At 42.9% G+C, this 23,733-nt stretch overlaps 1 protein-coding gene across 1 annotated transcript in view; it reads left to right on the forward strand.

Annotated features, from left to right (window-relative positions):
• Positions 1 to 18,974: 18,974 nt before the first annotated feature.
• Positions 18,975 to 23,733, forward strand: part of LOC126354284 (UDP-glucosyltransferase 2-like) — a 44,081-nt gene continuing 39,322 nt past the window's right edge. Inside the window, exon 1 of the mRNA XM_050003827.1 lies at positions 18,975 to 19,072. The gene's annotated coding sequence lies outside the window, so the exon portion shown is untranslated. The remainder of the gene's footprint in view (positions 19,073 to 23,733) is intronic.

Raw genomic sequence — 23,733 nt, forward strand, 5'->3', positions numbered from 1 at the left:
ATTTCACTTTCACTCCTTATCCTATTATGAGACTTGTATACGATGTAGCTGTGCCACGCGCCGTTGAAATTTGATATTAAATCCACATCCAGTTTTGGTAGTAATAGGTATCAGATCCTTTACATTCAGTTATCTGTGCTCTGTAATAATAGTTTCCTGTGATGCACTTAAAATATTTCTTAACATGCAGTTACTATATTTTAAAGCTCAAATGTACAGACCAGATCTCCAAAACACAAGTTATAAAACTAAGTTCTTTTCCGAAACATGGCTGTGTTTGGTGCATAGTTAATTTTTAATAGAAACATTCACTGCACGAAATACGTTCTTAAGACAAAATGACAAACAAATTAACGTTCACGAAAGAAAACAGTCTCCGAAACTGACCGCTGAAAGTTAATAGAATGCAAACGCAAGTTGTAATTTTTTAGTCACGGGTGTATTTAAGACACAGTTGTATTTTACTTCGTAACTTGCTTAGTCCAATGAAACAGTAAGTTAACATTCTGTGACGCAATTTTACGCAACATTAGTGTTGATTTTACAATTTGCAGTTGCAGTTATCACATGGCGCAGATACGCAATAAAGCGATAAGGTATCTTCACCGTGGGACAAGTGGCATAGTAGGAACACTAACTGGTTTCTTAACCTTCGTAACGTTGTGACAACGAGCACTTTGTTCCACCTACCTAGGCCGGTGACGTAACTCAAGCCGTATGAAATTACACGCAGTAGAGGTAGAGGTGATAACAGGCCGTGATAACAGCACGGCGGCAGTTTCCGCACAACCACTGCAGCATACTCCCAGCGGCGCTGTGTAAACACTTCTTTCGTCTAGTTACCACAAGAGGCAGTTTACACGTGTGACACATGCCACTGGCCCCCATTTCATGAAACGAACTGCTTCATATTTTAGGAAAAAAATGGACTCGTAGCAGTTTTCGATTCAAAACAGTAATACTGTTTAATTTTGTGTGCTTATGATTGTGCAGCACCGGAACCAGTAGATAATGGACCTAAAATTTTGTCTATTTCCCAACAACTGAAGAATATATTTGTCGTAATTCACTATAGTTAATTACAGAGTTATTACAAGTTGACACAAGAGTTATATTTACATGTTCCGTTCCATTCTGGTATGCTTTGCATTATTGCGAACTTTCGCCACAATGTCATCGAAACTGTTTTCCACAGTATGGTTGGAAACGCTACATAAAATCATTTGTTGACAGACCTTCACACCAGTCGACGTTTTTCGTTAATCGAGAGAATCGGACAACCAGAATTAGAATGAATTAACGTTAGTGATAATTAAGCTCACTTAATGGCATTTATACGATCTTCTTTTTCTTCATTCCACTCACAAATTTTGAGCACAGGCAGAGAGTCTTTGCTGTAAATCTGTGTACCATATATCGACGAACGATTTACTTTTAGACCCATTCAGACATGAGAGCATGCTCAATCTCTCCCACAAAATCCCGCAATATCAGGTTTCCACCTTTCAGCACAGAACGTAGTTCCGCTTTCGCAGCCAGTAAGAGTCCAGATTTCCATGCAAATGCATGTTACATGCATCTTTTCAAGTTTTAGCCATCTGCAATGCATCTTTCACAGATTTTTTTCTATGTAATAGCACGAATTTAGGCATTTATAATTTATATTGCATCATTTTTCTGGCTACAGTGCATAACTGCATTTATCAGAGAACTTGCATGATGCCATCTTTTAAGTCATGTTGGTAAGACTCTGCCGAGCGGTTCTAGGCGTTTCAGTCTGGAACCGCGCGGCCGCTACGGTCGCGGGTTCGAATCCTGCTTGGGGCATGGATGTTTGTGATGTCCTTAGGTTCGTTAGGTTTAAATAGTACTAAGTTCCAGGGGACTGATGACCTCAGATGTTAAGTCCCATAGTGCTCAGAGCCATTTGTTAAGGCTCTGCTCCTCAATCAGTGGTAACTTTTAGACCGTCTGCTGTTCTCCGTCTGTAAAGACTCGTTTTTCTTAGGAACCGGTTGAGTTATCCGGTTGAAATTTATACCCATTACCAAGGCGGCGAAAAAATTTAAATCTTATCTGCTGAATGGAATCAAAAGATACTGCCATTTATGTCACATACTTTGATACCTAAAAAGTCACTCATGAGAACTACAGTTGAACCATCTACATATACAGTTAAATTTTTAGCCTTAAAATCGAGTCCTACTCGCACTTTAACGGGTTTTTTCATATTAATTACGCTAAAATATTTACAGACTGTACACCACGTATTAAAATGCAGCAATAATTTGATATTTTTATTATTTCTTATGAGTACTGTGCCTAATAAATTTAAATAAAAAGTGTCCTCTAGTTGTTAAGTGATGCAGCCTCGTGTATGGTAACGGTCGAGAAAGCAATTACAATATTTTGTCCCATCCTAAAATAATTTACATGTCTAGCCCTCGCACTACATCGTGTGGCTCAAACAGCACGTCTAAAATATGGCAACGTGAATACGCTGATATCCTCCCCAAAGAGGATAAATAGCCCCATGAAATATAAAGATTTAATAAATTTGACAACATTAATTAAATCATACGCAACTATTTTTCTATTAAAGATAATCTTGAAAATACCTACCCGTATTGCCGCATTTAGAGATAAGCTGCCAGATTAAGCTATGCCATCATACCCTATTTAGCCAGATTGGGTGCATGGATATCGCTGCCTTCTCTTACTGTGATGATTCTGATCATAGTAAGTTGGTAAGAGACCGTAAATTTGCGCGTATTTGTTGACGTTAACATCTGTTTGCTTCATTCAATCGTAAAACCTTAATGGGAGCCGGAACGATGAAAAGACAAAATAAAGGTTTTTAGGTTTTTTCATTATAAAATTATTTGTAGTTTTCTGAACTAAAAAATCAAGTTTCACCCTTTTAAGTGAATTCTAAGTGTATTTTTTTATCGCTGCAAAGCTGACGCGCCGCATAAACGGTTGTAGCGACTTGGTGTGTCACCTCTGACGGCGCCGCTCGCTGGCTGCAGGCAGGGTATCTTTGCGAAATTAGACAGTGTTTTGTTTTCCAGCGTTGTATGGCTTTATCTCTGTGACAAGTTACTATCCCGTTAATTGAATTTTTCCGTTTTAGGATGTAGGCACTGATGCAGGTTGAATTAAAGACGGCAAGTGGTTTTGAAGAAAACAGATTTTTAGCGAGATTTGGTTTACATGAAATCAAATTCTGCACATTTGCCCGCGTCAATAACGAACAATTGGTGGTATCTTTCACAGTTATTGAAGGGGTTGAAAAATATTTCCAATCACCCTACAGAGGACTGGTTGTTCCAGAAAGACATAAGCTGACCAAGATTATCGGATCAAACCCTGATTTTGAATGTACGAAGCTGACGAAAAAATATTTTGTGATGCAAATGGAAAAGACTTTCACCTTATTTGGCTTAGTCTGAAATTTCTGCACTTCACTATGCGCCCTGTTATGACGCAGGAAGGTTATTTTATACGTACGAAAACGTTCTGTCACATAAGCGTTTGAGCTCATATGTAGAAAATTTGGAGCAGTTTTTGTCGTCCACTGTTTTAGAAGTTAACAGAAATGAATATAGAACTGAAGTTTGAGACCGCACACTTTTATCGCTTTGCTGCCTCATTGTACGTGTTTAGTGATATGAATGCATGCATCTGATAGTGTACGACAATGCGGCCTCTAGTCCCGGGGTTTTACTGTCGAGGATAGTCCTATGGAGCCTGTCGATAAATTTTATTCTGTTCAGAGGGCGAAACGCTATGAGTTTATCGTACGTCGCATTTTAATTTTTGACATATGGTGGAATAGTTTAGAAACAATTTGGAGATAGTACAAGTCCGGGTTTGCAATGGCAGGCAGCTGTCTTTTCTCCTCGCCGACAGTGCGAGCAGTGGAAACCTGCAACTTACTGTTGCGGATGAGTAAGACCAAGAATAAGAATACTCTAGTCACTAGGTCAATTTCATTGTGTGTCCTGACAAGGTGTAAGTAGTTAGTAGCCTAAAAATTTTATTTCACTTTAACGATGGAGAATTCTATTATTCGTAAAAAGCTGAAATTACCGCTTATATCAATAAAATAAAACTGTATCAGAACCTACGGTCATATTCTGTACCGAGGCAATTTAAAACGTTAAAAAACATGAGAACTTATTTCTAGTAGGAGACCCATAGTTCATCAGTTTTACGGGCCCCTTAAGCTGGCTCTGCTCACCAGTATATCCGCCACATACAGGGCGATACCGTGATTATGCTACAAACTTTCAGGGATGGTTGACTAGGAACAGCAAATTATCAATTTGAAGTAAGGAACCACGGTCGGGAATCGACCGAGTCGAAAGGTGTGAGCGTAAACCTACTGAAGTTCCGGTGGGGCGCTCAAACTAAGGCCCCCACTTCGGAACTTTGACCACGACGTGCAGAAACTCGGCTGGAAACCTACCAGCACCCTCAGATTATTTCCCTTCTTAATGGGCTAGTAACAGCATGCGTAACTTTGTGTCAGAGGGACCGAAAATCCTAAGTCTTCCATACAGTAATAATGATTTCCATTCACCTGCACAAATTTCGCAAGATGTAACATTTACAGCTGTTGCTCATAATGACGTCACCTAGGTCAATCCAGACGTGGCATCTTAGCATGAAGCTCTGTGGTACCCATACTAATATCCCCGTTGTCGTTTGAACAGTGTCGCAGGTAGCGAGAATTATTGTCAGGAGGTCCTCTTCAGTCTCTACAGACGTCTCGTAAACAACGCTTTTCACGTAGCTCCAGAAAAAGAAATCAGGTGGGATGAGATCAGGTGAGTGTGTTGGGCAAGAAGCAGGACGTCCACTTCCTATCTCCTTTTCAAGGAATGACTGATCGAAGTGTTCACGAACCTTGAGTCCAAAGTGAGGTGGGACCCCATTATGTTGGAGCCACACTCATTGACGAATAAGTGAGATATTTTCCAGGAACCTGGGTAGTATTTCACTAATGAATACTGTGTACACACTACACTAGTTAATATAAATGCGAAAGAAAAAGAAACGGGCGTAATACGTAATCATTGAGCATACCTGCCCTGTTGTTGACTGATAATCTGTGTTGATGGCTCTTCACAACTGTAGTGTGGGGATTCTCATTGATACAGACATGAGTACTGCGACTGTTTAGCATTTCATATCTGTTAAAACAGGTTCCATCCGTAAAAGGTACACACGCAGGAAAGCGAGGACCGATTGTACAGCGCGTAAACTTTTAGATGGCAGACCTCTCCCTAGTCGGTAAACGCGGCACGCTTCGGTAGGCAGTTTCGACTGCTGCCAACATTACGTAGCTGACTGTGTTGTACAAGGTAGCCATTGTCGCCTGCTTCGTTATTGTTTTGCGCTGTACCGTTGTGCGTGTTTTTATTGTGCAGTTGTGCTAAACATTATCAAAATGAGTGACGAGGCAGTTGCTGGCCCATCTCAGGGGTCGCCAACAACCCCTACCGGTAGGCCTACGGTTAGTTGCACCAAGGTTCCATTCCAAATCAGATGATTGGTTTTTGAGCGCATAGTAGACAAACATACATACATTCATTTATATATATATATATATATATATATATATATATATATATATATATATATATATATATTTTAATGTACATGACTATTTCAGTTTCGTCTACGAACAACATTTAAAGCGAGTTTTACTTCCAAGCCTTTCATCTGCTTTCGTGTAAGCATGACGCACTCCCCTCTCAACTCTGCCGTCTTACAGTTAACACACTGTACGGCGACGCAGGAACCATCGGCTGAACACGACACGAGACTCGAAATCAAAGCAGAAGCTAAAGCTTACGCTTTCTGTGGATGGTAGGGGTGTGGCTGCATTTCCCGTAATACGAGGTGGAATCAAAAATTTTCGGGACTGGTACTGCCATCTGGAAAGTAGGAGTAGTAGATCTTTGCACCACTAGATCGCGAGAGCTGCATATTTGATGAGTCAGTGTGGGGAGTGGTATTCAGCTGAGAGGAAGTGTTGCGTGTCCACAGTGATTTCCGTAATATTCCATGTTTGGTGTGTGGCAATTTTACGATGGATCCGCGAACCGAACAGCTCGTGCGTATCAAATTCTGTGCAAATCTCGGGAAAAGTGCTACGGAGACCGTTGCAATGATTCAATAAGTGTCAGGGGACAAAGCATGAGCCGTACGCGTGTGTTTGAGTGGCATGCTCGGTTCAGGGCCGGCATCTACATCTACATCCATACTCCGCAAGCCACCTGACGGTGTGTGGCGGCAGTGCAGACGTCGAAGATGATGCTCACACTGGAAGGCCCGTTAGCCGCACAACGCCACAGATTGTTGCCAAAATTCAACAGTTTGTTCGTGCGGATCGACATCGGACCATTCAAGACCTTGCAGATGAAGTGGATATTGGTTATGGAACATATCAACTAATGTTGACTGATGAATCGGGCATAAATCGTGTCGCTGCAAATGTTGCCAAGGATCTTGACTGCAGATCGGAAGGCACAGCATGTTGAAGTGTGCACAGACATTCGTCAGACCGCATCTGACGATCCAACCTTCATGTCACGCGTTATCACCAGCGACGAGAGCTGGATTTACGGTTAGGACCCAGAGACAAAGCAACAATCATGCCAGTGGAAGAGCCTGCGCTCTCCAAGGCCCAAAAAACCGACACAGGTGAAGAGCAAAGGGAAGAGCATGATCATCGCTTCCTTCGATACCAAGGGAATTGTGCACAAAGAATTCGTCCCACCCAGCCAAACAGTGAATTCCGCATACTACTGTGACGTTTTGCGATGGTTCTGTGAAAACATGCTGCTACGATGGCCCTAACTTTAGCGTCAAGGGAAGTGGCTGCTGCATCACGACAGCGCGCCATGTCACATGTCCTTGCTCACAAGGACCTTTTTGGCAAAAAACAACACGGCGGTTGTATCCCATCCACCATAATCGCCAGATTTGGCACATTGCGACATCGCGCTATTCCCAAAACTGAAACTCAAGTTGAAAGGCTGTCGGTTGGAGACTCTAGAGAGGATTCGAGAAGCATTGCTGGCAGTGATAAGCACCCTCACAGAACAGGACTTCCTGAAAATGTCTGACCAGTGGCAGAGGCGCTGGGACCAGTGTGTACATGCGGATGGGTACTACTTCATGGGTGATGGTGACCGAAGGTAAGATTTTCAAGAGCTGGCAGCACCAGTCCCGAAGATTTTGGGTAGCACCTCGTACTCACCACATCCTACTCTGCGAAACCATCATTTTACGTGCAACTGGTCGAATGCTGGTTACAGGAGTCCTATCCACTTCAGCAAACATTGCATCTTCTTAGTTGGGAGTGCCGGCCGGAGTGGCCGAGCAGTTCTAGGCGTAACAATCTGGAACCGCGCGACCGCTTCGGTCACAGGTTCGAATCCTGCCTCGGGCATAGGTTTCTGTGATGTCCTTAGGTTAGTTAGGTTTAAGTAGTTCTAAGTTCTAGGGGACTGGTGACCTCAGAAGTTAACCCCAATAGTGCTCAGAGCCATTTAGTCGGGAGTGCGTGTAGTCGTCGTACTGTGGTACCAATTGTCCTGCTTCACATAGTCGTTGGAACAGTCTTGGACATATGGCGTCATCCGAATATCTTCTACGCGGATATTTGGTGGCGAACAAACTTTGTGTTTGTCTGCTGCTTTTATTTGCGTTATAGGTACAGAAAGCTGGCTAAACCCTGAAATAATTTCTGCAGAAATTTTTACGAAGTCTCAGACGAAGTTCAGGAAAGATAGATTAGGCAGAATTGGTGGTGGTGTGTTTGTGTTTGTCAGTAGTGATTTATCTTGTAGTAAATTCGAAGTAGATACTCCGTGCGAATTGGTATGTGTGGAGGTTATACTTAACAGCCGAACTAAGTTAATAATTGGCTCCTTCTACCGACCTCCAGACTCCGATGATATAGTTGCTGAACAATTAAGAGAAAATTTGAGTCTCGTAACAAATAAATACCCCACTCATACGGTTATAGTTGGTGGGGACTTCAACCTTCCCGCGATATGTTGGCAAAAATACTTATTCAAAACCGGTGGTAGGCAGAAAACATCTTCCGAGATTGTCCTAAATGCTTTCTCCGAAAATTATTTCGAGCAGTTAGTCCACGAACCCACGCGAATTATAACTGGTTGCGAAAACACACTTGACCTGTTAGCCACAAACAATCCAGAGCTAATAGAGAGCATCATGATTGATACAGGGATTAGTGATCATAAGGTCGTTGTAGCTAGGCCCAATAGCGTTTCTTCCAAATCCACCAGAAACAAATGCAAAATAATTTTGTTTAAAAAAGCATATAAAGTGTCACTAGAAGCCTTCCTAGGAGACAATCTTCATTCCTTCTGAAATGACTATGCAAATGTAGACGAGATGTGGCTCAAATTCAAAGATATAGTAGCAACAGCAATTATGAGATTCAGACCTCATAAATTGGTAAGACATGGAACTGATCCCCCATGGCACACAAAATAGGTCCGAAGGCTGTTGCAGAGGCAACGGAAAAAGCATGCGAAGTTCAGAAGAACGCGAAATACCGAAGATTGGCTAAAATTTACAGACGCGCGAAATTTGGCACGTACTTCAATGCGAGATGCCTTTAATAGGTTCCACAACGAAACATTGTTTCGAAATTTGGTAGAAAATCCGAAGAAATTCTGGTCGTATGTAAAGTACACAAGCGGCAAGACGCAGCCAATACCTTCGCTGGGCAGTGCCGATGGTACTGTTACCGACGACTGTGCCGCTAAAGCACTTGTTGAACGCACTTTTCCGAAATTCCTTCACCAGGGAAGACGAATGGGATATTCCAGAATTTGAAACACGAACAGCTGCTAGCATGAGTTTCTTAGAAATAGATACATTAGGGGTTGGGAAGCAACTCAAATCGCTTGATACGGGCAAGTCTTCATGTCCAGATTGTATACCGATTAGGTTCCTTTCAGATTACGCTGATACAATAGCTCCCTACTTAGCACTCATATACAACCGCTCGCTCACTGATAGATCTGTACCTACAACCTGGAGAATTGAGCAGGTCGCACCAGTGTTTAAGAAGGGTAGTAGGGGTAATCCATCGAACTACAGACCTATATCATTGACGTCAGTTTGCAGTAGGGTTTTGGAGCATGTACTGTATTCGAACATTGTGAATCACCTCGAAGGGAACGATCTATTGATACTTAATCAGCATGGTTTCAGAAAACATCGTTCTTGTGCAACACATCTAGCTCTTTATTCGCACAAAGTAATGAATGCTATCGACAGGGAATCTCAAGTTGATTCTGTATTTCTGGATTTCCGGAAAGCTTTTGACACTGTTCCTCACAAGCGACTTCCAAACAAGCTGTGGGCCTATGGGGTATCGTCTCAGTTGTGCGACTGGATTCGTGATTTCCTGTTAGGAAGGTCGCAGCTCGTAGTAATAGACGGCAAATCATCGAGTAAAACTGAAGTGATATCAGATGTTCCCCAGGGAAGCGTCCTGGGACATCTGCTGCCCCTGATCTATATAAATGACCTGGGTGACAATCTGAGAAGTCCTCTTAGGTTGTTCGCAGATGATGCTGTAATTTACCGTCTAGTAAGGTCATCCGAAGAACAGTATCGGTTACAAAGCAGTTTAGAAAAGATTGCTGTATGGTGTGGCAGGTGGCAGTTGACGCTAAATAACGAAAAGTGTGAGGTGATCCACAAGAGTTCCAAAAGAAATCCGTTGGACTTCGATTACTCGATAAATAGTACAATTCACAAGGCTGTCAATTCAACTAAGTACCTGGGTGTTAAAATTACGAACAACTTCAGTTGAAAAGACCACATAGATAATATTGTGGGGAAGGCGAGCCAAATTGTGCGTTTCACTGGCATGACACTTAGAAGAAGTAACAAGTCCACTAAAGAGACAGCTTCCACTACAGTCTTTCCTCCTCTGTTAGAATATTGCTGCGCGGTGTGGGATCCTTACCAGGTGGGATTGACGGAGAACATCGAAAGGGTGCAACAAAGGGCAGCTCGTTTTGTATTATCACGTAATAGGGGAGATAATGTGGCAGATATGATACGCGAGTTGGGATGGAAGTCATTAAAACAAAGACGTTTTTCGTCGATGCGAGATCTATTTACGAATTTTCAGTCACCAACTTTCTCTTCCGAATGCGAAAATATTTTGTTGAGCCTAACCTACATAGGTAGGAATGATCATCAAAATAAAATAAGAGAAATCAGAGCTCGAGCAGAAAGGTTTAGCTGTTCGTATTTCCCGCGCGCTGTTCGGGAGTGGAATGGTAGAGAGATAGTATGATTGTGGTTCGATGAACCCTCTGCCAAGCACTTAAATGTGAATTACAGAGTAATCATGTAGATGTAGATGTACACGAAAATCATCTCTGGAAGTTCCGTCACTATGTGCAAGCCTATTTGATTAAGGCTACTCGACGATATTACTTCAACTTGTAAACACAGATGGCAGTGTGCTACAGTGCAGAAGTTGTATACCGCGACTGCTCATGTCCGTACACAGTTCGCCATCTGAAACCTGTACAATTGAGTGTACGTCGGCACTGCCTATGCTAAAATCTTACCAACTGCAGTACTGGTACATATATTTCACTGTGAGGGTATCAGAACGATTTTCACATATAACTTTCAACTGAATCGGATCTGGACCAGGGTCATTTACCTCATATTGATATATTTACTCTTCTGCATCATCCCTGAAAGTTTGTGTCATCATCAGGCCATCACCGTGTGTATCAGTTGGCCAGAGCCAATCTGTATTAGGTCCTGGCTATAGAGGTTAAACAAGTTTGGACAGAGAACCGAATTTTGAGGTAAATCGTTGTTAATGTTGTGGAACTACATGTGGTCGCAGTAAACTTGGAACGGGTGTTTGCTCACACATCGATTAATAAGGTGATGATTTTTATGCAGGTTCATTAAAGTCCCTTTCTGTAGCCTGAGCTATACATTCGAGAAAACCCTAGAAAAAGAAAAAAATATATTTTCTTCCTTCTCGAATCCAGTTTCGAAATAAGTGGTTAAGGAGAGGGCCTGGTCACTGCAGTTATTATTGAGGAACAGGCAGCTTCCTCAAAATGATGATGCTTCAGTATGCCTGTGCTGTTTGTGTTTAAGATCAATCGCTCTCGTAATATGTATGGCAGAGAACAATGCAAAAGGTCTGCGTCTTCGTATAAGGTGTAGGTCTTTCTTCGGTTTTGTAGTGATAAGACTGTAGCCTTTTTGAAGTTTGGTGAAAGTCTACCTGATTCCATTAGGCAGCTGAAGAAGAAAGCAAGCCAGATCCACAGAATTTGAATTGCTCCGGTTACATCCCGTCGAAGATTACAACATTCGCGCCTCAGAGATTACTTAAAGCTTCTTGCACTTCTTAACATATCAATGACTGGGAATGTAAGTCATGTCACAATCACTTGGGTCACCTTGAGCGCATGACTGTTGGTCATTGTTACATGTATTTCTTAGATTTACCATTTACCTGCCGCTTTGTAATGGTATAAATAAGTTGCATGCGAGAGTGAGAAGTTATTCGTTTCGCATAGCTGAAGGCAACTAACTTACACCAGATACGTGACCTGTAGGTGCAGTACACACTAATAACATCCACATGTTAGGTTTTGTAATCCATTATCGATAAATACGAATACAATCAGTGTGTGAATTTCCGAAGAATCTTTTCGTACCTTTGTCACATGTTTCGGACGTGTTGTGGTTGGTCACTGGCTGACGAAATATCTGCAGCGATGCTATGGAAGCACAGGACTCGTATTTTACTGCAAACAGCTGCAAATATCTTTTCCATTGAGGCTTGGAACGCTGCATAATACAATTGGCGTATCTTGGTCATAAGTGGTGGCTCGATTTGTAATATATTGATTATTCCTTGCTACTATAGTGTTACCTTGAAGCTGTGAGAAAGGAGGACAGGTGTTCCAAAGCGCGGAAGCACGTACTAGAGTATAAAGCCAGCTTGATACCAGCTCTGGGAACAGCAACGTCAGTAGACTCGGAAGGTTTAGCAAGAGAGCGAAAACTCCAAAAACTGTTGACCCAGCAGTCCCTACTCCGGGGAGCCCGAGAGACGGGGCAAAATGACGTATAACAATAATGTTATAACCCTTATTTGGCAGAGCAGTTACGTTTAGCTTTCAGCTGAACAATGTTGATACCAAATACTGACTTAGTGCAACTGCATTAACATCCCCGCCTTAGGAACAGTAGAGGGGACCTGACTAAACCATGATTGGTAGGCACCTGCAAGAGACCTACGGGATTGGCTGGATAGCTTTAAGTGGGGAAGAACGGTGTCCCCATGCGGCTCTTTAATACCCCTAGACTCCGCATTTTGGCGGAGTTCTCAGTCAGACGATCTGACCGCCGAATCCGCGTCCGCCGACTCCAATTTCGGTCCAGCTCCGCGTAAGTCTGCTCTCTCACTTGGGGTGTCTGAGTGAACACTGTCACATTCATTATGTTTTGTTTTGCAACTACGTTGTTGCCTTAAGATGCTGTTAGTGTTTGCTACTGTGGTTAGCACCCACTCCTGGGGCTTCTGCACTGGCTTCTGTTCTAACAGTCTTATTCATGCTTTTTCTAACCCTAGAACTATCCTCCAGTATATTAGTTAGTCCTGTCTGGAATAAACAACTATTTCAGAAGTCTGTATGTCCAAGAGTCTCCACAACGAGTTCCCTACCGAGTCTCGCCACCTGCATTTCCAGAGAATACCTGTAGCAGTGTTGACTTAGACAGAAGAAAACAATCAAATGCCTTCACTGTGAATTGTCCTTGTGCCTTCTGCTCTGTACCGCTCGGGAGCGCAGACTGACCAGCAACCTCTTTTTCCCTCTCCCACCTATGTCAGGACACGCCAGATTGAAAGAGCAATTTTTTTATCTGAGAAATGGAGAAACGAATGAATAACGTTTGTTGAAACAGACGTGATCGTTAGCCTCCAGTTCACGACGAATTTTCCATAGTCACAGAAGTTGTATGGGAAATCATAAGGGTCCGTCTTCTGTCTTTACGTTGTCCGTGCAGTTACCAGAGGGTCAAGAGCGACTGCACTGGACTCGCATTCGGGAGGACGACGGTTCAATCCCGTCTCTGGCCATCCTGATTTAGGTTTTCCGTGATTTCGCTAAATCGTATCAGGCAAATGCCGGGATGGTTCCTTTGAAAGGGCACGGCCGATTTCCTTCCCAATCCTTCGCTAACCCGAGCTTGCGTTGTCGACGGGACGTTAAACATTAACCACCACCACCACCAAGAGCGACTGCGGAGTGATCCCTCGTACTCTTGCTTCTCAACTCCCGTTTATGATGCAAAATACAGCGTGGTTTTAAATACATTTTCCTTACTTGAGAATAGACCCAGGAAAAACGTGATATCGTAGGAGAATGAAACTTTGTGGAAATATTTGCAAGGACATGCTGAGGACAAGTAACGAATAAACCATTGAAAGAACCACATCTGAATTGGCACAAGAGAGGGTAATATTTGTTAACTGCGCACCATATTTACGTTGCAGCTTACAAACAGACGACCATCTGCATGCACGACAGCGTGGAGCAGCAGCTGATATAACCATTTGACAATTGCGCAATGGTAGACCGTGGCATGTTAAGATGTCGTGACACCGCTCGTGTACTGCTTGCAGATAGCACATTGCTTTCAACATTCTCAGCCATGGCAATAGCAACTTCTTCAAAATTTGTGGCGCAATTGGCCGTCGACCTCTCGAGCAGCAATTCCGAAACCGCCGTTGAATTCCAACTTCCAAATCATGTTCTTCAACCCCGGTTCGGAAAGAGCACCTGTCCATATTCCTTTAATGCTTCGATACTCGCGAACAGCATTGCTGATGTTTTCATAAAACATCTTCCTTGCTCACCTTGTCCAGACCCATGCTGACTGTCTGCAGCTGTAATGCACCCTGACGCTTGTGTTTGAACCCTACTAAACACTACGCCACCGTACCAACACCGTTGCCTAACGGTAAGTCATCACACTAACACTACTAACAACGCAAATCCTGCAGCACATATTCTGATCACCATGCCTATGATGTTTGGTACCCATACAGTAAATATGTTTGTCGTCTACACTGGCTCATGTACCTAAAGTTTAACTACTACCAAATAGTATTTTCTCAGTTGTGGGCCATTCATTAATGCTAGCTGTAATATTCCAGATTTTTCTCTGTCCCAAACTGTTATGCTCAACATATGTCGATGCGTCGTTCTGTTTTCTCTATGGCAGCGATACTGATGCTCAATCAGTTAATCATGCACCAACTACCGGCCTCCGCAGCCGAGACCGATTGCCCACGCCTGTGCTGCGGCGCTAGACTCTGAGTCAACCTGGTTCGAATCCTGGTGGTGGACGAAATTTTCACTGCTCGAATTTTAGGCAGCAATGGTAGATGCCGTGAGGTTCCTGAGCAGTGGTTTCTCCAGTGTCCTGGATTTAATTCCAAACTTCTTCGCAGTGGCTCATGATGTGTGGCCAAGTTACTCTGTTGACGGCGATCCGTCTGTCAGTTGGAGATTCGAAGCTCGGCGGCACCTTTGGTGCTATGTGAGAAAAGTAAACCAAGTGCCGGCAACACCTTCTCCCCTCTCTCATCATCATCGTACATCTCAAACATTACATTACACTACACGCATCTATTATACTCATGTTGTTGTTGTTGTGATCTTCAGTCCTCAGACTGGTTTGATGCAGCTCTCCATGCTACTTTATCCTGTGCAAGCTTCTTCATCTCCCAGTACTTTTTGTCAAGTTCTGCCACAAACTCCTCTTCTCCCCAATTCTATTCAATACCACCTCATTAGTTATGTGACCTACCCATCTAATCTTCAGCATTCTTCTGTAGCACCACATTTCGAAAACTTCTATTCTCTTATTGCCCAAACTAGTTATCGACCATGTTTCACTTCCATACATGGCTACACTCCATACAAATACTTTCAGAAAAGACTTCCTGACATTTAAATCTATACACGTTGTTAACAAATTTCTCTTCTTCAGAAACGCTTTCCTTGCCATTGGCAGTCTACATTTTATATCCTCTCTACTTCGACCATCATCAGTTATTTTACTCCCTAAATAGCAAAACTCCTTTACTACTTTAAGTGTCTCATTTCCTAATCTAATTCCCTCAGCAACACCCGATATAATTTGACTACATTCCATTATACTCATTTTGCTTTTGTTGATGTTTATCTTATATCCTCCTTTCAAGACACTGTCCATTCCATTCAACTGCTCTTCCAAGTCCTTTGCTGTCTCTGACAGAATTACAATGTCATCGGCGCACATCAAAGTTTTTATTTCTTCTCCGTGACTTTTAATATCTACTCCAAATTTTTCTTTTGTTTCCTTTACTGCTTGCTCAATATACAGATTGAATAAGATCGGGGAGAGGCTACAACCCTGTCTCACTCCCTTCCCAACCACTGCTTCCCTTTCATGCCCCTCGACTCTTATAACTGCCATCTGGTTTCTGTACAAATTGTAAATAGCCTTACGCTCCCTGTATTTTACCCCTGCCACCTTTAGAATTTGAAAGAGAGTATTCCAGTCAACATCGTCAAAAGCTTTCTCTAAGTCTACAAATGCTAGAAACGTAGGTTTGCCTTTTCTTCATCTTTCTTCTAAGATAATTCGTAAAGTTAGTATTGCCTCACGTGTTCCAACATTTCTGCGGAATCCAAACTGATCTTCCCCAAGGTCCGCTTCTACCAGTTTTTCCATTCGTCTGTAAAGAATTCGCGTTAGTATTTTGCAGCTGTGACTTATTAAACTGATAGATCGGTAATTTTCACATCTGTCAACACCTGGTTTCCTTGGGATTGGAATTATTATATTCTTCCTGAAGTCTGAGGGTATTTCGGCTGTCTCATAAATCTTGCTCACCAGATGGTAGAGTTTTGTCATGACTGGCTCTCCCAAGGCCGTCAGTAGCTCTAATTGAATGTTCTCTACTCCGGGGCCTTGTTTCGACTCAGGTCTTTCAGTGCTCTGTCAAACTCTTCACGCAGTATCGTAAATCCAATTTCATCTTCATCTACATCCTCTTCCATTTCCAGTACATCGCCCTTGTATAAACCTTCTATATACTCCTTCCACCTTTCCGCCTTCCCTTCTTTGCTTAGAACTGGGTTTCCATCTGAGCTCTTGATATTCATACAAGTGGCTCTCTTTTCTCCAAATTTTCCTGTAGGCAGAATCTACCTTACCCCTCGTGAGATAAGCCTCTACATCCTTACATTTGTCGTCTAGCCATGCATGCTTAGCCATTTTGCACTTCCTGTCGATCTCATTTTTGAGAAGTTTGTATTCCTTTTTGCCTGCTTCATTTACTGCATTTTTATATTTTCTCTTTTCAGCAATTAAATTCAATATTTCTTCTGTTCCCCTCGTCTTTTTACCTACTTCATCTTCTGCTGCCTTCACTACTTCATCCCTCAGAGCTACCCATTCTTCTTCTACTGTATTTCTTTCCTCCATTCCTGTCAATTGTTCCCTTATGCTCTCCCTGGAACTCTCTACAACCTTTGGTTCTTTCAGTTTATCCAGGTCCCATCTCCTTAAATTAGCACCTTTTTGTAGTTTCTTCAGTTTTAATTTACAGTTCATAACCAATAGATTGTGGTCAGAGCCCAAATCTGCCCCCTGGAAATGTCTTACAATTTAAAACCTGATTCCTAAATCTCTGTCTTACCATTATATAATCTATCTGATACCTTTTAGTATCTCAAGGATTCAACAATGTATACAACCTTCTTTTATGATTCTTGAACCAAGTATTAGCTATGATTAAGTTAAGCTCTGTGCAAAATTCTACCAGACGGCTTTCCTTTATCTCATCATAGATTTCCTCAATTTCTTATCATCTGCAGAGCTAGTTGGCATATAAACTTGTACTACTGTAGGTGTGGGCTTCGTATCTATCTTGGCCACAATAATGCGTTCACTATGCTGTTTGTAGTAGCTTACCCGAATTCCTATTTTCCTATTCATTATTAAACCTACTCCTTCATCCCCTATTTGATTTTGTGTTTATAACCCTGTAGTCACCTGACCAAAAGTCTTGTTCCTCCTGCTACCGAACTTCACTAATTCCCACTATATCTAACTTTAACCTATCCATTTCCCTTTTTAAATTTTCTAACCTACTTGCCCGATTAAGGGATCTGACATTCCACGCTCCGACCCGTAGAACGCCAGTTTCATTTCTCCTGATAACGACATCCTCCTGTGTAGTCCCCGCCCGGACATCCGAATGGGGGACTATTTTACCTCCGGAATATTTTACCCAAGAGGAAGCCATCATCATTTAATCATACAGTAAAGCTGCATGCCCTCGGGAAAGATTACGGCCGTAGTTTCCCCTTGCTTTCAGCCGTTCGCAGTACCAGCATAGCAAGACCGTTTCGGTTATTGTTACAAGGCCAGACCAGTCAATCATCCAGACTGTTGCCCTTGCAACTACTGAAAAGGCTGCTGCCCCTCTTCAGGAACCACACGTTTGTCTGGCCTCTCAACAGATACCCCTCCGTTGTGGTTGCACCTACGGTACGGCTATCTGTATCGCTGAGGTACGCAAGCCTCCCCACCAACGGCAAGGTCCATGGTTCATGGGGGGAGGTATGTCATATAATAAGACGGAGATATTGGCATGCACGTCCAGCTATTGGGCCTGTGTTATTACGAAGGCAGTTGAGATTAAATTAGCGAGCAACCTCGCTAACAGGGATGGAGGTTTTTGTTTAAACTCTCCCTTGTCAAAAAACAGTGGGACAGAGTCAATGCTACCTCACCTGCGAGTTCGTAGTCTCACTATCGATATCTCTGACTTTGGTTATCTTTGGTGGCACTAGTGTTCAGTGTGTGTGTTATCTTTCCTGCATCAGTCCGAGAACCGAGGTTTTAAATTTTTTTAAATTTGCATGTACGTCGCCTGTCCGCTGCAGTTTGTCTTGAAAATGGCGGGGGGTGTTCTCCCGACGAAATATGGGCGGTTGCTGAAAGTGTTACCTGGCTGAATTCCCGGAAGTTATTTGAAACACATATTCCTGTACACCACAGCATCATTAGTAAACCGTCGTAGACTGCTGCCCGCCCTGTTCATCACATCATTACCGAGCGAGGTGGCGCAGTGGTTAGCACACTGGACTCGCATTCGGTAGGGCGACGGTTCAATCCCGTCTCCGGCCATCCTGATTTAGGTTTTCCGCGATTTCCCTAAATCGTTTCAGGCAAATGCCGGGATGGTTCCTTTGAAAGGGCACGGCCTATTTCCTTCCCAATCCTTCCCTAACCCGAGCTTGTGCTCCGTCTCTAATGACCTCGTTGTCGAGGGGACGTTAAACACTAACCACCACCACCATCAGATCATTAATGTACACAGAACACAATAGCGGTCCATTCACATTTCCCTGGAGCACACCTGACGATACCACAGCAACAGTTATGTATGCACTTCAAAAATTTTGATTCGTTACATAGACTTGTGCTATAACAATTCATGGCCTGATCCCCACCTACTTTGCCGTGGTGTTCTTTGGCTTTTGTCTTGTCACTCCAACTGCCGCCTGCATGGTGTAAATTAGGAATTTGCCCAGAACTAATGATGTTCTTTCTCCCCACTACTTCTCATTTCAGACGTTATCTCTGGACTGTACGTATCGCCTTATTAGTTGTAGTTTAGTTGATTGCTTAGCATAAGCAGGTGGGGCAGTTAAAGTATATACGTCGACCGCGTCACGGCAGCAGATATCGCAGTGAAGAGCGGCGGCGCTAAGTGACGTAACTCATTTCGCGCCAAGGCCACAGCACCACAGCACCGCTGAGAGAGGCCCTGATAAACAGCGGTCAGTGCCGCTCGGAACCGCGAAGCAGACACTGCTGGGGTAGTTGCAGCAGCAGCAGCAGCAGCAGCAACAACAACAACAACAACAACGGCAACAGTTCCACACACGTGCGTACTTCCTGTAACACTAGAGTGGATTGTCATTGTTGTTGCGTTCTCCAGTCCGAGGAATGGCTTGATCCTACTCTATCCCGTGCAGGTCCTTCCATCACTGCCTAAATACAACATACATTCACTCGAACCTCTTTTTCAAGCCATGCCTCTACAATTCTTATTGCTATATGACCAAATTGCTGAAGTAATATTTGATGACCAGAATGTGTCCTATCAACCTGTTCCGTCTTTCAACAAAGATGTGCTACAAACGTCTTGTTTTCCCACTTAGATTCAGTATCTCTTCATTAATTATCCGCTCTACCTCCCTCCCCGTAATTTTCAGTATGCTGTAAAGCCAGGTTTGAAAAACTTCTCTTACTTTCGTGTCTGTTATATTTACCGTCCACTTTTAACTTCCGTAGAAGGATACAATCCAGACAAAAAATATTAAATGATGACCAGGTTCTCTTTTTCGCGCGTCTGCATTTTATACCTTCTCTGCTTCGAACATCGGCAGATATTTTGCTGTCCAAATTGAAAAACTCATCTACTACATTTAATGCCTCATTCCTCAATTACATTGAGCTGCGCCTAATTTAGTTAGACTACATTCTCATTCCATTGATTTACTTTTGTTGATATCCATCTTACAACTGCTTTTGAAGACACAATGCATTCTGCTCAAATGACTGACCACCTTAGCGCCTCTGTCAGTATTACCATTTCTGCCGGAAATCTGAAAGTTTTATTTTATCCCCGTTAACTTTAACTCCCTTTCCTAATTGCTGGTTGGTTTCTATTACAACCCGTTCAATGTGAGTGTTGAACAACATTGGACGCAGGCTGCAGCCCTGTCTCACTCCGTTCTCTATTACTGCTACCCTTTTATACATTTAGACTCTTATAATTGCAGTCTGTTTCCTGCGCAAATTGTAGAAAACATTATATGTAATTTATCCCTGGTAACGGGAGAGCTTCAAAGACTGTTTTCTAGTCAACATAGGTTTACCTTTCTGTAGTCCGTCTTTAACATAAGCCCTAGGATTAGTATTTCGCCACATGTTCCGTCATTTCATCGAAATCCTTGCTGATCCCCCATGAGGTTGACTTCCACCATACTTTCCAATACTTCGCGTCGATGCTTTGCAACAGTGAAATATTAAACTCATGGTTCTGTAATATTCCAACCTGCTTTCTTTGCAATCGGAATTATTTCTTGTTGAACTATGAGGCTGTTTTGTTTGTCTCATATACCTTACGTACTAGGTGGAATACGATGTAGGAAAATGTTTTCCCAAGGATCTCGATAAGTCTGAAGTCTCGACTGAGGTCCTTCATTGCTGTCTCAAATGCTCGCAATATATCTTCTTGGTTTCATCTACTTCTTGTTCCCTTACCATGATATTGTCTTCAAGTTCGTTTCCTTTATACAGGCCCTCCACGTATTCATCACACCTTTCAGAATGACGTTACAATTATGTAATGTACTAATTATGGGCTTGAATACATATCCGGAAACACTGCGTTACGAAAATTACCGTGCGTCATGTTGTGAGTAATTTTTGTATTTGAGAGATATTCTGCGATACTGAGACAGGTATCGTCGTCTATCCTGAGTGTAGTATGTGCAAAAAGTTTGAAGTCTTAGTCAGTCCAGAAAGTTTCGAGACTGGCTTAATTATATATAACGGACTGTTTAGCTTCTGATTTTATTGCTTTAGGTGCTTTACATAGTCTCCCGCAACTTGAGTACAAGCTGTGTGAAGCTGTCAGAAAAGTTCTTATTTGGAATGACTTTCAAGTCGCTCGCCACAGTTGCTTGATTCTCAATTATGACTTCATAGCGTCGACCCTTCATCTCAATTTTTGCACGTTGCCGCTTTGTGGCCATTTGCGATAATATGTTCTAGGAAAGGACTGTCTGTGTTTTGCACTTCAGTCAAGCCGCAACAGCCATCCGCTCGTCGTTGGTTTTGCGCAGGAGTAAAAGTGAGGAGGACAAACTTTGCAGGCGTTTTTGTCTTCAAAACATTCTGGGGAGTGTCTTGAACAGTTGATTTAGAGATGTCGCTCCACTGCGATGTGTGACACATATACAGGGTGTTTCAAAAATGACCGGTATATTTGAAACGGCAATAAAAACTAAACGAGCAGCGATAGAAATACACCGTTTGTTGCAATATGCTTGGGACAACAGTACATTTTCAGGCGGAAAAACTTTCGAAATTACAGTAGTTACAATTTTCAACAACAGATGGCGCTGCAATGATGTGAAAGATATAGAAGACATCGCAGTCTGTGGGTGCGCCATTCTGTACGTCGTCTTTCTGCTGTAAGCGTGTACTGTTCACAACGTGCAAGTGTGCTGTGGACAACATGGTTTATTCCTTAGAACAGAGGATATTTCTGGTGTTGGAATTCCACCGCCTAGAACACAGTGTTGTTGCAACAAGACGAAGTTTTCAACGGAGGTTTAATGTAACCAAAGGACCGAAAAGCGATACAATAAAGGATGTGTTTGAAAAATCTCAGCGGACTGGGAACGTGACGGATGAACGTGCTGGAAAGGTGGGGCGACAGCGTACGGCAACCACAGAGGGCAACGCGGAGCTAGTGCAGCAGGTGATCCAACAGCGGCCTCGGGTTTCCATTCGCCGTGTTGCAGCTGCGGTCCAAATGACGCCAACGTCCACGTATCGTCTCATGCGCCAGAGTTTACACCTCTATCCATACAAAATTCAAACGCGGCAACCCCTCAGCGCCGCTACCATTGCTGCACCAGAGACATTCGCTTACGATATAGTGCACAGGATTGATGACGGCGATATGCATGTGGGCAGCATTTGGTTTACTGATGAGGCTTATTTTTACCTGGACGGCTTCGTCAATAAACAGAACTGGCGCATATGGGGAACCGAAAAGCCCCATGTTGCAGTCCCATCGTCCCTGCATCCTCTAAAAGTACTGGTCTGGGCCGCCATTTCTTCCAAAGGAATCATTGGCCCATTTTTCTGATCCGAAACGATTACTGCATCACGCTATCTGGACATTCTTCGTGAATTTGTGGCGGTACAGACTGCCTTAGACGACACTGCGAACACCTCGTGGTTTATGCAAGATGGTGCCCGGCCACATCGCACGGCCGACGTCTTTAATTTCCTGAATGAATATTTCGATGATAGTGTGATTGCTTTGGGCTATCCGAAACATACAGGAGGCGGCGTGGCTTGGCCTCCCTATTCGCCAGACATGAACCCCTGTGACGTCTTTCTGTGGGAACACTTGAAAGACCAGAAACAATTGAACAGCTGAAGCAGTACATCTCATCTGCATGTGAAGCCATTCCGCCAGACACGTTGTCAAAGGTTTCGGGTAATTTCATTCAGAGACTACGCCATATTATTGCTACGCATGGTGGATATGTGGAAAATATCGTACTATAGAGTTTCCCAGACTGCAGCGCCATCTGTTGTTGGCAATTGTAACTACTGTAATTTCGAAAGTTTGTCTGCCTGAAAATGTACTGTTGTCGCAAGCATATTGCAACAAACGGTGTATTTCTATCGCTGCTCGTTTCAAATATACCGGTCATTTTTGAAACACCCTGTACGTTTCTAATGCCAAGAGGGAGAGCAAACACCTCTTGTAGAATAGTTGGACATGTCTCCGAACCAGATTGAACATGTGAGTCGAGAACAGACTTTACGTGCTGTTTGTAAAACACTGCGTCGTATTGTGATGGATCTGATTGTGTTCAAATGGCTCTGAGCACTATGGGACTCAACTGCTGTGGTCATTAGTCCCCTAGAACTTAGAACTACTTAAACCTAACTAACCTAAGGACATCACACACATCCATGCCCGAGGCAGGATTCGAACCTGCGACCGTAGCATCTGATTGTGTCCTTGGGCCCTAGCAGACCCAGCGTCTTCGGATCTAACAGCAACAAGAGAAACAACAGGCAAAATCTGCGCCTCTGTTTTGACTGTCTTCCACTCGAGATAGCGACAATGGATTCGCTTTCAAAACGAATCAGCAATGTTTAGAACGTGTTAAATTAAACGTGAAAGATGAAGGAAATAAACATGACGGATGCGAGAGCCCTGGTAAAATAAGGCATATAACCCATATGTTGTAGTAGCCAAAAAAAAAAAGGTCAGCTTCAGTAATAAGTGCACAAATACAAGGAAACTTACAACAATCATGACCTGTTTCTCTTTTAATGATTACAGAAGGAAATCAATGGGCTACCAATAACAAACACTGTACTGGAACGTTGCATAAATTTACTTAAATTACCTGGAGTTGAGGATACGCTTGTAGGACATCAGCTGAAGACAAAAAACTTGTCAATAATTGCAACGGGGACATCAGTTCTTCATAATTTTTGGGATCACTGAAACTGTTGGGAGATGTGCTACAGTTTCAAAGAGGAATTAATTTGGCAGTGCAAGAAGCAGTACAAACGAAAGCTGTAATAGTAGAGGAATACTGGAATACGCAAAGCAGATTACAAGCGATGTACTGTGAATAAGGGTTGTACATAGATTATGATGATTAGAAAAGACGGCACGGCACAAAAGCAATAGAAGTGGTGGTACACTAAAAAGTGCCTGGTCTGCTTTATTACACACTGTTATTATTCCATAGTGCAAGACGCAAGAGAAGTCCA

The sequence above is a fragment of the Schistocerca gregaria genome, chromosome 3 (genome assembly GCF_023897955.1).
Source record: "Schistocerca gregaria isolate iqSchGreg1 chromosome 3, iqSchGreg1.2, whole genome shotgun sequence".
Taxonomy (NCBI): domain Eukaryota; kingdom Metazoa; phylum Arthropoda; class Insecta; order Orthoptera; family Acrididae; genus Schistocerca; species Schistocerca gregaria.